Raw genomic sequence first — 13,251 nt, forward strand, 5'->3', positions numbered from 1 at the left:
AAAACACTTTTAATGCTTCTTTTTTAATTGCAAGTGAGTAGATGGAAGTATTTGACACAAATAAAAACTTTCAAACTATATCAAATTGTAGCGAAATTTGCAATCTTGTAAAGAGTAGCGAATTGTCGGGCACCTTCCAATAAATCCTTTCAATACCGCCATGTCAAAAGGGATCATGAAAAGTAAGAAATGTATCTTGAAAAAATGAAGCTACAGAGATTTCAAAATAGTCAGTCCAGAGTGAGTAAAGAATGGTTATTCACTTGTCCGAAGAAAGTGACTTTTAAAAATTTGTTGAATAAGAAAACTATTGATTTAATCTGAGTGGTAACTAGAAGTAAAACGTGAATTTATCTGAAAGATGTGATCAAAATACATTTTTAATTAATAAACTAAACATAAAGTGAGTTTTCGATTTTCTATAATTAGATATGTCATAACATGTTTAGAAGCTGGTGGCTGATGAGAGACAGCTCGTTGACGAATTCCACTGAGTCGTATCAGCTTTATTCTAGTTCAATTTTCCTTATTAAAAGAGTCGGTACAAAAAAGTATACACCAGCCGCAATGTGCTATTTATACTAGCATGTTGAGCTATGGAAGTTGAAAAATTAAACGGAATAGATTATGGATTACACTTACATGTGATGTCTGAGTTGAAGTTTATGCACCATTCAATATAAATATTTTACTGTAGAGAATGGTGGAGTTGAATGGGTAAACCGATTTCCTTAAGAAATATTTTTTTCAAAGATTTTCTATTGGGATTAATGGCTCAAGATCTTAACCATTTGATTATAAATGTTGATGCATTACACCGCAATCTACAGTAATAATAATGATGATGAGTTTTTTTTTATAGCACTGTATCCATCGCAGGTATGCGTATCTGCTCAGAGCTTTAAAAAGGAAACAATGCCAGTGCAGCCGTATAGAGACGCAACCGAGCACATTTATTTCCAGAATCCATTTTATTGCTGGGTATCAAGCAAGATTATGATTCAGTAAACTTTTATAAACTTTTTGGTATGACCCGTTGGGGTATCGAACCCCTTGTCTACCAATTTAGATGCGGTTGCACTAACCGCTAAACCATATTCAACATTAGTTTGCTGCTTGATTATCATTTCAAAAACACTTCGTTTTGATTCGAATAACTTTTTCAAACACCCATCAATTGGTATAGTTTTGTCCTTGGCTTATAGGCTATGGAGCACTATCCTTCATCAAAACAGCTTCTTTAATTTTACATTTGATCGTTCTTGGATGTTCAGATTTAAGTCTTAAAATTTATCCAAAGCGTTCCTTTAGAATTAGCTTACCGATTGTCGATGGAACGTTTCCTTTTAATCTAAGCTTGGCAGTCTCAGTGATATGTCCTGCATCAAACATTAACACTTTCCCTTACTAAGCTGAGCTGAACACAAGTTAAGGGGTTATGCGATTGTTGATTTGAACCAATCAGGATGCATCATATTTGATTAATGAAAGTGCTAAATTTGCTGCACTGAAAACATGCTCGTCGGCAAATCGTGAAGTGGCAGTTCATTGCATATCAAGTTTACAAAGAAGCAATCAATTTATGTTGATTGTAGTAGGCCTAAGCTGTAGGCCTAAACGCGTAGTTTTTACAATAAGAATGTGTCCTTTTTCTACAATACGGCCATTGTCAACGTTTTCACAGTATAGAAATGCAAAGTAAAATGTTAAGTAAAGTCAAAAATGAAACATAACATGCATTAGCCTAATGGTTCCTCCTACACAATCATATTCCCTTTCAATCAAGCTACTAGCAGAATTACACATCAGATTACAGAGCCACCTTTGACCTTGACATGAATCTAGAATTGCCTTCTGTCTGATCCATTCCATGTGAAAGTTGATTGGTATTTTATGGATTCGTGGCTTCATTATCGGGTTTGATTCGATCGTCGAGTCGGAGGGCGCGATATTTCAAGTCGATTGTCGATGCTTCTTGATTTGAAGCCAATCAGCCTTATGGAAGATGACAAGTAAAGAATTGTTGTTGCATTGTTGTGTCATCAGTGAACAACAGTATGGTGAAACCATATGTCGAGAAACGTCGAGTTGCCAGGTCTCAACGTTTCTTCCACTCACAAATTGTTTTGCACTTTGAAAGAAAATTGTAGATTTTTAACTTTAAAAGACGATTGTGCTGTCAAAGACATCTTGAATGATGGTAGAAAACTATTGGAGCAATTATTTTACATGCAAAACATATGAAGTTTACTTTGCTTTAAATAACAAGGTTTTACGTAGCAAGCAAATCTACATGGAGATCACAAGGTATCCGTCCGGTCGAGAACGAAAGGTGTTAGTTAGTGTTTTTGCTTCGTCATTTAGATACAGTAGTCAGGTTCGTAGGAAAGACACTCTTAAATATTAAACAAGGTAGTGCTAAACAATCAATCCGTGAGGTTAATTATAGTGGAACTAAACTGAAATCAACTTGCGGATGTATCTGGCATATTGAGATGCTCGGAACGAAAAAAACATTTCTAGAAAAAAAAACTTGAAACGAAATGAAGACACAGAAATTTTTGTGAAAACCAACAAAACTTCAAACTGGTGTGCTTTAGTTTTCAATGCTTTTCAACGTTTAAAATATGCAACTTTGAGTAGGCTAATAGTCTACGTCGCTTATGCATAACGTTTATTCATTGCTTACAAATGTGACAAATTACATCAAATTTAGCCACTATTTCCTAATTACCTCTACACAGCCTGTTTCACCTTTTACATGAGACCATCACATAGAATTCTATTTGAATAGTTTTCTATGAGTATAACTATATTGATAAGGTTTAATTGAAGCTAAAGGTTCAGGCATCAAAACAAACTATATAATTTTTGTTATTGTAAAGTTACTTTATAAATAAACAACTCGTCTGATTTGTGTCAATATTAAAATATAAAAATGAAACAGGGAAATTTATTTATAACTACACCGCGGTCAACCTACAACCAGTCAAAATGGCTGAGATTCCCTTCCTGTAGCCTACCTCAGCAGATTGACCATGCTTGATCAACTCTGACTTCTCTTATAAACTCCTTCAATTTTGTTCCATCTTGCGTTTTTGTGAATAGTAGTTTTGAGGAACTCGCAGCATCAGGCTAAAACAGGTTTTTAATATCTACATTGTAAAGTAAGCAACGATCATGCTGCTAAAAGCGAAATTCAATCTATTGCAAAGTGTCAGAAGAATCGCAATTTTTTGAGAATAATGTTGTAAATTATATCCCTTCATAACCGACTCATTGGGTAACGAATTCGTTTTTTTCCTTCAGCAAAACGAGGAAGCTGATATACTAGGCTAACAAGCAAAATGAGGAGGCTGATATACTAGGCTAACAAGCAAAATGAGGAGGCTGATATACTAGGCTAACAAGCAAAATGAGGAGGCTGATATACTAGGCTAACAAGCAAAATGAGGAGGCTGATATACTAGGCTAACAAGCAAAATGAGGAGGCTGATATACTAGGCTAACAAGCAAAATGAGGAGGCTGATATACTAGGCTAACAAGCAAAATGAGGAGGCTGATATACTAGGAGGCTGATATACTAGGCTAACAAGCAAAATGAGGAGGCTGATATACTAGGCTAACAAGCAAAATGAGGAGGCTGATATACTAGGCTAACAAGCAAAATGAGGAGGCTGATATACTAGGCTAACAAGCAAAATGAGGAGGCTGATATACTAGGCTAACAAGCAAAATGAGGAGGCTGATATACTAGGCTAACAAGCAAAATGAGGAGGCTGATATACTAGGCTAACAAGCAAAATGAGGAGGCTGATATACTAGGCTAACAAGCAAAATGAGGAGGCTGATATACTAGGCTAACAAGCAAAATGAGGAGGCTGATATACTAGGCTAACAAGCAAAATGAGGAGGCTGATATACTAGGCTAACAAGCAAAATGAGGAGGCTGATATACTAGGCTAACAAGCAAAATGAGGAGGCTGATATACTAGGCTAACAAGCAAAATGAGGAGGCTGATATACTAGGCTAACAAGCAAAATGAGGAGGCTGATATACTAGGCTAACAAGCAAAATGAGGAGGCTGATATACTAGGCTAACAAGCAAAATGAGGAGGCTGATATACTAGGCTAACAAGCAAAATGAGGAGGCTGATATACTAGGCTAACAAGCAAAATGAGGAGGCTGATATACTAGGCTAACAAGCAAAATGAGGAGGCTGATATACTAGGCTAACAAGCAAAATGAGGAGGCTGATATACTAGGCTAACAAGCAAAATGAGGAGGCTGATATACTAGGCTAACAAGCAAAATGAGGAGGCTGATATACTAGGCTAACAAGCAAAATGAGGAGGCTGATATACTAGGCTAACAAGCAAAATGAGGAGGCTGATATACTAGGCTAACAAGCAAAATGAGGAGGCTGATATACTAGGCTAACAAGCAAAATGAGGAGGCTGATATACTAGGCTAACAAGCAAAATGAGGAGGCTGATATACTAGGCTAACAAGCAAAATGAGGAGGCTGATATACTAGGCTAACAAGCAAAATGAGGAGGCTGATATACTAGGCTAACAAGCAAAATGAGGAGGCTGATATACTAGGCTAACAAGCAAAATGAGGAGGCTGATATACTAGGCTAACAAGCAAAATGAGGAGGCTGATATACTAGGCTAACAAGCAAAATGAGGAGGCTGATATACTAGGCTAACAACCTTCTGTGACATCGCAATTCAAAACTTTTCAACGTTTTAATGTCAAGTTTTATGCATGTCCATTCTCAGACAGCAAAACACGTTCTTTTTACATTGATTCAACGTCTGCAGACGTTGACAATGTAACGTTGACAATGTAAAAAGAACGTGTTTTGCTGTCTCTGTTGTCCACATTTCACACTTTTATGTAGCCTAGCAAGCAATTGGAAATAAATAACAATCAAAGAACAACAAAGTCAGAAAGTTAGAGATCAACCCTTGGCGTACGCACAGCAAAGATAGCACTCAAAAACATGTTTACACGATTTATCATACTGTAGGCCAGAGATGGGCAACTAGTTTGATTCGTTGCTATTTCAATGAAACCACATTTAGCGGAGAGCTGAGCTTCAGATTTTCTTAATCAAATGATTTTTCACAAATAGCTTACACTTTATCCAGTTTAAGCAATTTAGTAAGTCAAATGTAGCTACTAGTACTTTTCCACCGAGTCATATGACATTAGAAATAAGGTCGCTTGTCAAGATCTCGGTTATTGCCTCCAAAATGTTTTTTTCACTTTCACCAGGTAGTTTTCGTTCCTCAGTTTAAGATGCCATACTTTAGCGCAACAGCGCGTGCTGAGCCAGCTTTGAATAAAAGCTAAATACGATTAAACCATTGGGTCCCAACCGCGGTGCCGCGGGACCTTAGGTGCCATTTGCAATATGCTCGGTTGCAGTTTCTCATATTCAATTATTACCTGTCTTCAAATAGTTTTTGCATTCGAGGTAAAAGATCGTTGGTCCGCCACTGGATGCTACAAAATATTTTCCTGTTAAGTAGGGTGCCGTAAGACCGAACAGGTTGAGAACCACCGGACTAGCGTAATTAATGGAGCTCCAAATTACAACAAATTATGGTTGGGAAATTATGACGAAAACAAGGTTTATCCAATCTCATATGTTTCCATCAAGCTAGAGAATGACGTCACCGTTGGAAGCAGCGTCATGAAGAAAAAAAAACGTCATGCTTAGCGATAGACAAAAAGATTACGTCACAAGCATAAGCATCTCTCGTTGAAGTTAGCATCAGAACCGACGAGTGCAATGATGATTGATGAGGTGGACGAGATGTTGGACTTCGAAGTGTTTTTAATGTTTCTTGCGAAAACGTTGTGGTAGACCCCATGTGGGCCGTGGGCCGGAAGTATTTTACTCGTGCTGTAGGTCAGTTTTAATTACATGACAAGCTGCAAAGAAAAGATATTTTACAATCAGAGTGAGACCCAGAAACTCAGTTACTCTGTACAAAATCTTTTTTGTTAAAGAAAGAAAACTTGCTCCAGAAAGGTAACACTAGGATCTTAAACAACTTAAAAACAATTAATCTTGCAGCCGAGAACATATTTCAAAACACTTAAATAGCATTTCCAATGGATCCTATTTCTCAATGATGAGCACAGAATAATTTTGTCTGTGGATATGTTACCTGTCAATAGAAAACATATAACCTGCAAACATTGGTCATCTAATTGTAAACCTAGATCAATTTAAAATGGCAAATGCTTACTTCCGCATCTGCCAGAGGAAGGCTGTTTTAAGTTTCTAAACGTTGTATGTTTGGTACAGTAAATAAGCACCAACCTTTTCACAATCTGTAATACAGTCGTGGTTACAAATACAGTGGTTTAAAAAAAAAGTACTTTGCATTTTTTGTTTTTTGTTAAACAACTATTTTTTAGAAAGTTTACCAAATGCATTTTATGAAGAAGCTGAAAGGTCATTTCTAACAGTGTTGTTGTTAACAAATTGCACAACATATTTACATATTTATAAAATGGAGTTTAATGAGCAATATGAACAAAAACGCATGGGAAAGTTTCATATCAGATTTCTTTTGTCAAACATGAAAGAAGATACAAACTTCAAGAAAGTCAAGGACGAACAACCTGATGTAGCTGCGGCCAGTTATAAACCTGAACAGGGTGGCGATGGTTGTAATGGGAACAATATGGCTTATCATACTTCGAACACACTTCAAGGAGATCAGGGAAAGGATTTGGATGATAACGATCTTTCTAAGAATTTAATCAAGCGCATTGATACCAAAGCATCGTTTAATTGCAATTGGGAAGGTCAAGAGGTTCTACATCATCATAATTTCATCCGAATTGAAAAAGAGAACAAACGGCTTTCAGCCAACATTGAAAATAAAAGAATCATTCAGGAAAATCAACTTTTGATTGACAAAGGTGAAAATATAAATGAAGGCAATACGAAGGAGACACAGGGCTGGAGCAATGTTGAATCTAACGCATTTGTCAGTCTTCCAAAGCGCAATCATAGTGTTGCCAGCAACCTTTTCACTGAAACGCAGGGGAATACAGAAGACGCATCGGGAGATAAACAAAAGCCGCCTACAGCTCGAGTTTCACCTTTTTTAATGGAAAGATCAACAAACTTCTTGGAGTCCAATGAGTGTGGAACTGAAAGTTGTAGAAAAAATGAAAACAATAAATTTATAAAGAATGAAGAAACTCAAAAAAGCATTGAATTTCCTTGGCACCAAACCAACCCTTGGGCACCTAATTTATACAATCCACAGAACAATGGACACAACCTCCATTTACTGACTTCGCTGTGCATGTCCAAAGTACCTAAAGATCGACCGCTTTCAGAACAAGAAGCGTACATGAGCAATTTGCTTTCATGGACCAAGGCTTCACTTCAAATGGAAGAACAACACAGCCAACAACTTTCACTTTGGATGTCAAACGTATGGTCGAAACTTTATGGATCTTCTTTTTATCAACTAAAGTGTTCTCAGTACAACCAGTTTCCTCATCACCAGCTATTTTGGAAAGATATCGGGGAACAACGCAAAATTCCAATAATGGAGTCTTTTTTGCCTTTAGTTCCAAGCAGTTCATCAGTATGCAAAGAAAAGAGAAAGGAAATTTTACAAGATGAACATGTAGACAAGAACGAATGCAAAGAAACTTTGCTTCAAATGTCTCCAAATTCGCCCTCACTATTTTCTACAAAAGTTGAAGGTAATACGGCGCTATTTACAATAACCACAACTTACTCATTCTTTTGACTAGCCACGCTTATTTTTTAAACTCTAGAGCAGCATCTGCTAGGCTACTTCCTTTAACTGCCAAACTAAAAAAATTAGGATTTTCCCATATTTAATTTATGATCACAGACTGATTTGCAAGAATTAATATCAGCAATTAGTGGGTATGAAGAATGCTGTTGTAATCTCAAGCTAAAGTTGTCCGCCCAAAAAAACAAGATTTTCCAGGCATTTTGCACGATTTGCAGTTTATTTTCTATTTAGGGTTGATTGATTGATTGATTGAATCTTTATCCTCGGACTGGGAAACCTTCTTGCAGAGCTTAATCCTGGCAGTTTCGCATACTTGTAGAGTATTTGAATCACTGACGCATGCCCGGTCACCGAGATTGACAGAGTGAAGTTTCCGATTGTGGCATCCGGTTGTAGCAATATGAATCCACTGTCGGCTGTAAGTATTCTCTCATTACATTTTCTTTTCAATCAGAACCAGAACCTGTTAAAAGGCTGCTTCCACCTAAAGACAATCACTCAGCAAAGAAAAGAAGAAACAGGTTAGCGTGATGTAAGAATTTATAAAATCAATATGTTTTAGTTTGGTTTAAATCTTCATCTTCGGACTGAGAAAGCCTCTATCTTCAGTAGTTTCATTGAAGCAGGCCCGGTCACTGAGTTAGACAGAGTGAAGTTTTCGATTGTGTGTTAATTATTCCAACCACTTGGTACCGCTGAATGAGAGTTCTCCTTGTTGCTCAAATGCACATCCGAGAGTCGAAACAGCTCTACATGGCCTTGGTCGAACAGGTCTTCGTGCGCATGGTCGAACGCTTAACCAACAAAGCTATGAGGCAAACGAGCTATATGTATAATTGTATATCATGCTTCAGTGATTCACTGAATTTTGGAGTTATACTTTTGCCTTCTGCCAGAATGCATGAGATATTCTCAAATGATTTTTGAAACGTTACTTTAATGAATATTAGATGATATTTTTAGACTTGTTTGTCAGGTCGGATTAACAAAAATGGTTGAAATTGACTCGCAGGCTAACACTAAAATAAAATAAAATTACAATAAATGCAACACCTAGTCAGTAGTCATTGAAACAGCCTTTTATTTTTAGGACAACATTTACCTCTGTTCAAGTTGAACAACTGGAGAAGGTTTTCACGAAAGAGCATTACCCGAATTTACAGACCAGAACTAACTTGGCGCAAGATTGTAATCTGGATGAAAACCGGATTCAGGTGATAACCAAGTTAAAACCACGTTCTAGGAACTTTGTAAGTAGGCCAGGCTATGTAATATGCTGTAAGTAATTCTACTGGCAAGAAAATTTGAAAAGCAATAAAATTCTTAATCAAAATTAAAATATTTTATTTGCAAAATTTATAATTATTTTATTAATAGCTTACAGCTTTATAATAAAGGCATGGGCTTATTTTATCATTATTTATCCAAATTTCAAACATAAGTCTACTGTATCATTTCCAGTTCGATATTGAAAAAAGACATTTTTCGTGGATTTTCTTTTGTTTGAACTCAAAATTAATTAAGTTGATAAATTTGAGATGAACTGTGACTGTGTTGAATTTATTTAATTTGAAAAAATCGATTGGTTTTTAAACTTCCAGTGTGCAAATTAAAAAATAATCGTTGTTTGATTAGAGTTTTTTTAACACCCTCGAGGGGATAGGGTTCGTGGTGTCAAAAAATAATTAAGTTTTCATTGAAAAAAAAAGCACTAAACTAAACAGCAAAAATTGATAGCATCTATTATGGTATTAAACAACATTTAAGGTTATTTTTTTCGAATGGTTTCAGAGATAGTAATTATAGTGAATAATCTTGGCAAAAATGAAGATCAAAACGGAAAGGTGGAAAAACTAGCAATTAAAGCAAAACTAACAAACTAAAAACTATTGGTAGATATAATTATATGGACTCATTTTATAACTCAAGTTTGTTAAACATTGTAAATGGGCTACAATAAACTAACAATCCAACCAAATTTATTTTATTTTAATTTTAAAAACACTTACTTAACCTGCGGTATAAACTATAAGTGTAATAAACATTTGCAAAGTTTCGATTCATCCGACACGTAGCCTATCAAAAATTAAAATAACTATTCACACGCCTTTTTATTGCATTTAATCGTCTGTATGTGTGGCGTGCTTGCTACACCGAACTTATTCCTGGCAGGTGTGGTTTCAAAACAGAAGAGCAAAATGGCGGAAAAGTTCCAATATTTGGGGTGATACCAGCCCTATGGCAGAATATGGGCTTTATGGGGCGATGGTTAGGCATTCCATTCCTCTTCCTAAAACTGTGCTTAATACCTGCGCCAAAGAAGGATTTCGAAACAAAGAGTTTACACCATGGCTAATAGGTAAGCTCTATTGATTGTTCGTCCTTGTCTGACGTCATGTGTATTTAACGCTGCTACCAGGGGTCCATAATATTGAAATACAGATTTAAAAAAAAACTATTATTTCTGGAAATACGTTGGTAAATTACATGATTTCCAACATAAGCGAGCATGCTTATATGCAAGCTTGATGCATTGCCGAGCGGAAAAGTGGCAAGACAATCTATCCTAATCTATGACTCTATGCAAACTAAAACTCAGCGAAATCAAAGTTACCAGGGCAACCTTCAATCTAAATGCAATGATATGACGTCATTGTATACAATTTCAAATTAAAATCAGAATTCATGCTTGGAACTTGCTCTGAATTCTTTGTAAAAAATCGAAATAAAAACACTGGTTTGATAAACTTGAGTCAGTCCTCACTTGTATTTTGGTTGAAAAAATATTTGGCCCTCTACTTATGTAACGGGCCTGATCTGAAAAGATAGTTCCAACGGCGTAGCCTACTTCCGGAAATCCACAGTATAGGCTACATTTCATCAAATAATTTGTTATTTTTGTCGTTTTAGCAATGCATCAGAAAACCAGCAGGGCACAAACCATCCCAACACCAGAAGTACAATTGCTTTGAAGTTCAAGAAATGAAACAGCTGTTGAGTGATTTGTTGGTTTTCCTACCAAACGTTCACTGTTGCAATATATGGCGTGACAATAATCATTTGTAAACATGTTAGTTGCAAATATATTACTTTCAGCAGCATATTACTGCTACTTTGAGTCAATTACTACATAGTTCGAAACAGGGACGTCGCCACGGGGGAGGGGGGAGCAATCGCCTCCTCCAGAAAACAATTATCTTGTCTTCTAGCCAATGGGTTTTCAATACGTACCATTACAACGTTTTAATGACATTGTATTACATGTTGAATGACGTTTCATAAATGTTTGGCAGCATTCAGTAGCTATATTTAAAAACACATTCTTTGTTTTAAGTATTAAAATATTCGAGATTTATAATGTTCCAAAGCAAGCATTGTAGGTTGACCATTTTTTGTTTTAACTGCTTTCAAACTAGTTTTTAGGTTTCTAAAACATGATATGGTTATGGTGCAATTATATTTTTCGAAGCCTGTGTTTCTTGGTCGTCGGACCACTCGGCATGCGACAACTCAGCAAGTGCTTCAACTCAGCAATTACATTTCAGCTTCTGTGAAGTCAGCAAATGAGATTTACGTGCTCACGTAGGACTTGCTTGGTCATCGCTTGTTAAACTCATTTTGCCGCCTTGTGTCATTCCAAGTTTTTGCTTGCTCAATTTCATCATTTACCAACTTAAGCCACTTGCTGAAATGTTGCTAGCTCAGTTGTCACTAGCTCAGTTGTCGCTTGCTCAGTTCACTACTGCGGACTTGTAGGAGACACGTGCTTCTTTGATGGATCTATTACTTTTCATGTTTGTGTCGAAATGTTAGCCTCTCACCATTTGGCGTACGGTATTTTAAAGGCAGTTAAACCTGCGATGATGCTGAACCTCTTGACCTTTCCAATCGCCATTAAACGATGCTTTGGTATCAATGCGTTTGATAATATTCTTACAAAAATCGTTATCATCCAAATCCTTTCCCTGATCTCCTTGAAGTGTGCTCGAAGTATGATAAGCCATATTGTTCCCATTACAACCATCGCCACCCTGTTCTATCATACAGTAGTAGGCTACACAGGGCCGGCTTGTAAAATGAATCAGCTCAGAAATTTAAAAGTAATTGCTGCTCCATTTTTGCCTTATCTCCAATAATAGTTTCACTGGCAAAGTTCCAGAATTCTCAGTGCGCTGATCTGCCTTAACTCGACAGTTCACTGCCCAGCTTCATAAGTGGTCACTCATAGCTACAACTCACCAAGTTGTTTACTATTGAATGATGTGTTGGCGAAATACAATCATGGCAAACACTTATGGAATTCAATTCGCCTAACAAGGATAGCACTAAAAGTCACTGAGTCACTCAAGGCCGGTTACCGAGATTGACGGAGTGAAGTTTCCATAGTTATTGAAATGTTGTTGGAGGAGAATTATTTTATCAACTAAGTGCCGCTGAGTAAATAGCAGTCTTGAAATGCGTTGCTCAAGCGCCCACTACGGGAGCCGAACCAGAGCCGCTTGATCTTAAGTCTGGCGGATTACAACAACAATAATGTAGCCTACGCAACTTTGTAGCTGATGCATGGTTGTAAAAAGGAGGCCCTGTTTGAGGCATAGTGTTACAGTATTTGTCATTGCGATTTGTAATGAGGCTACATAAAGGCGCGCTGTAGGCCTACGTAGCCTATATTTAGTTTTATTTTCAAATTTAATTTGTAGAGTATTTCCGTCCTAAAAATATTCCTTCTCTACTTTATTATATGAAATAGTTTTGGGTTTTACACTGTAATAGGATCATGTTTTTTTTTAAAGATAATTAGGCCAAGGCCTGACGATTCTACCGGCTAGCCTACTTTTCAAACGTTGCAATAAGAGATAATTATTTTGCAAGTTTTGCCAGTCTATCGAATAGTCTACCGACTTTTTGATGTAAAAATTAAATTAAACAACAAAAATGGAGGTAGGATCCAAAGCGTTACTCCGCAGACTTTGTCCTCAGTGCAAACATCCTGAGGTAGTAGCGTAGCGGAACTTGTTTGTGACCTGGCTGCTGCAACAATATCCGAATTGTAGTCCTTTGACCACACAACTACTCCACAAGTGATAAGTTGAATGCTCCTGGGGAGTCAGCTCTCGTGGTCTGTCTAAGTTGGCACTCCTACGAGAATCGTGCCAAACTTCAGTCTTCGTTACAAGCTCAATGGTTTCACCTTCGGCTCTAGTGCTGGTAGATCCGCGATCGGGTCAAACCGAAGACTTTGAAACGGTACCCATTGTGTTCTTTCTTGTGAGAGCAAGTCGGGTAACAATGTAATGACATCATAAACCAGTAAACCCAATACAAAATGAAAATGGATCCAGTCGCTAAGACCGCCTCGTTAGCTCAGTGGTTATGCGCCCGGCTCAAGTTCGACTCTAGGGTTTCCGCTTGAGCAAGGTATTTCAGGACTGCTCTCCA

The sequence above is a fragment of the Aplidium turbinatum genome, chromosome 15 (genome assembly GCF_918807975.1).
Source record: "Aplidium turbinatum chromosome 15, kaAplTurb1.1, whole genome shotgun sequence".
NCBI lineage: Eukaryota > Metazoa > Chordata > Ascidiacea > Aplousobranchia > Polyclinidae > Aplidium > Aplidium turbinatum.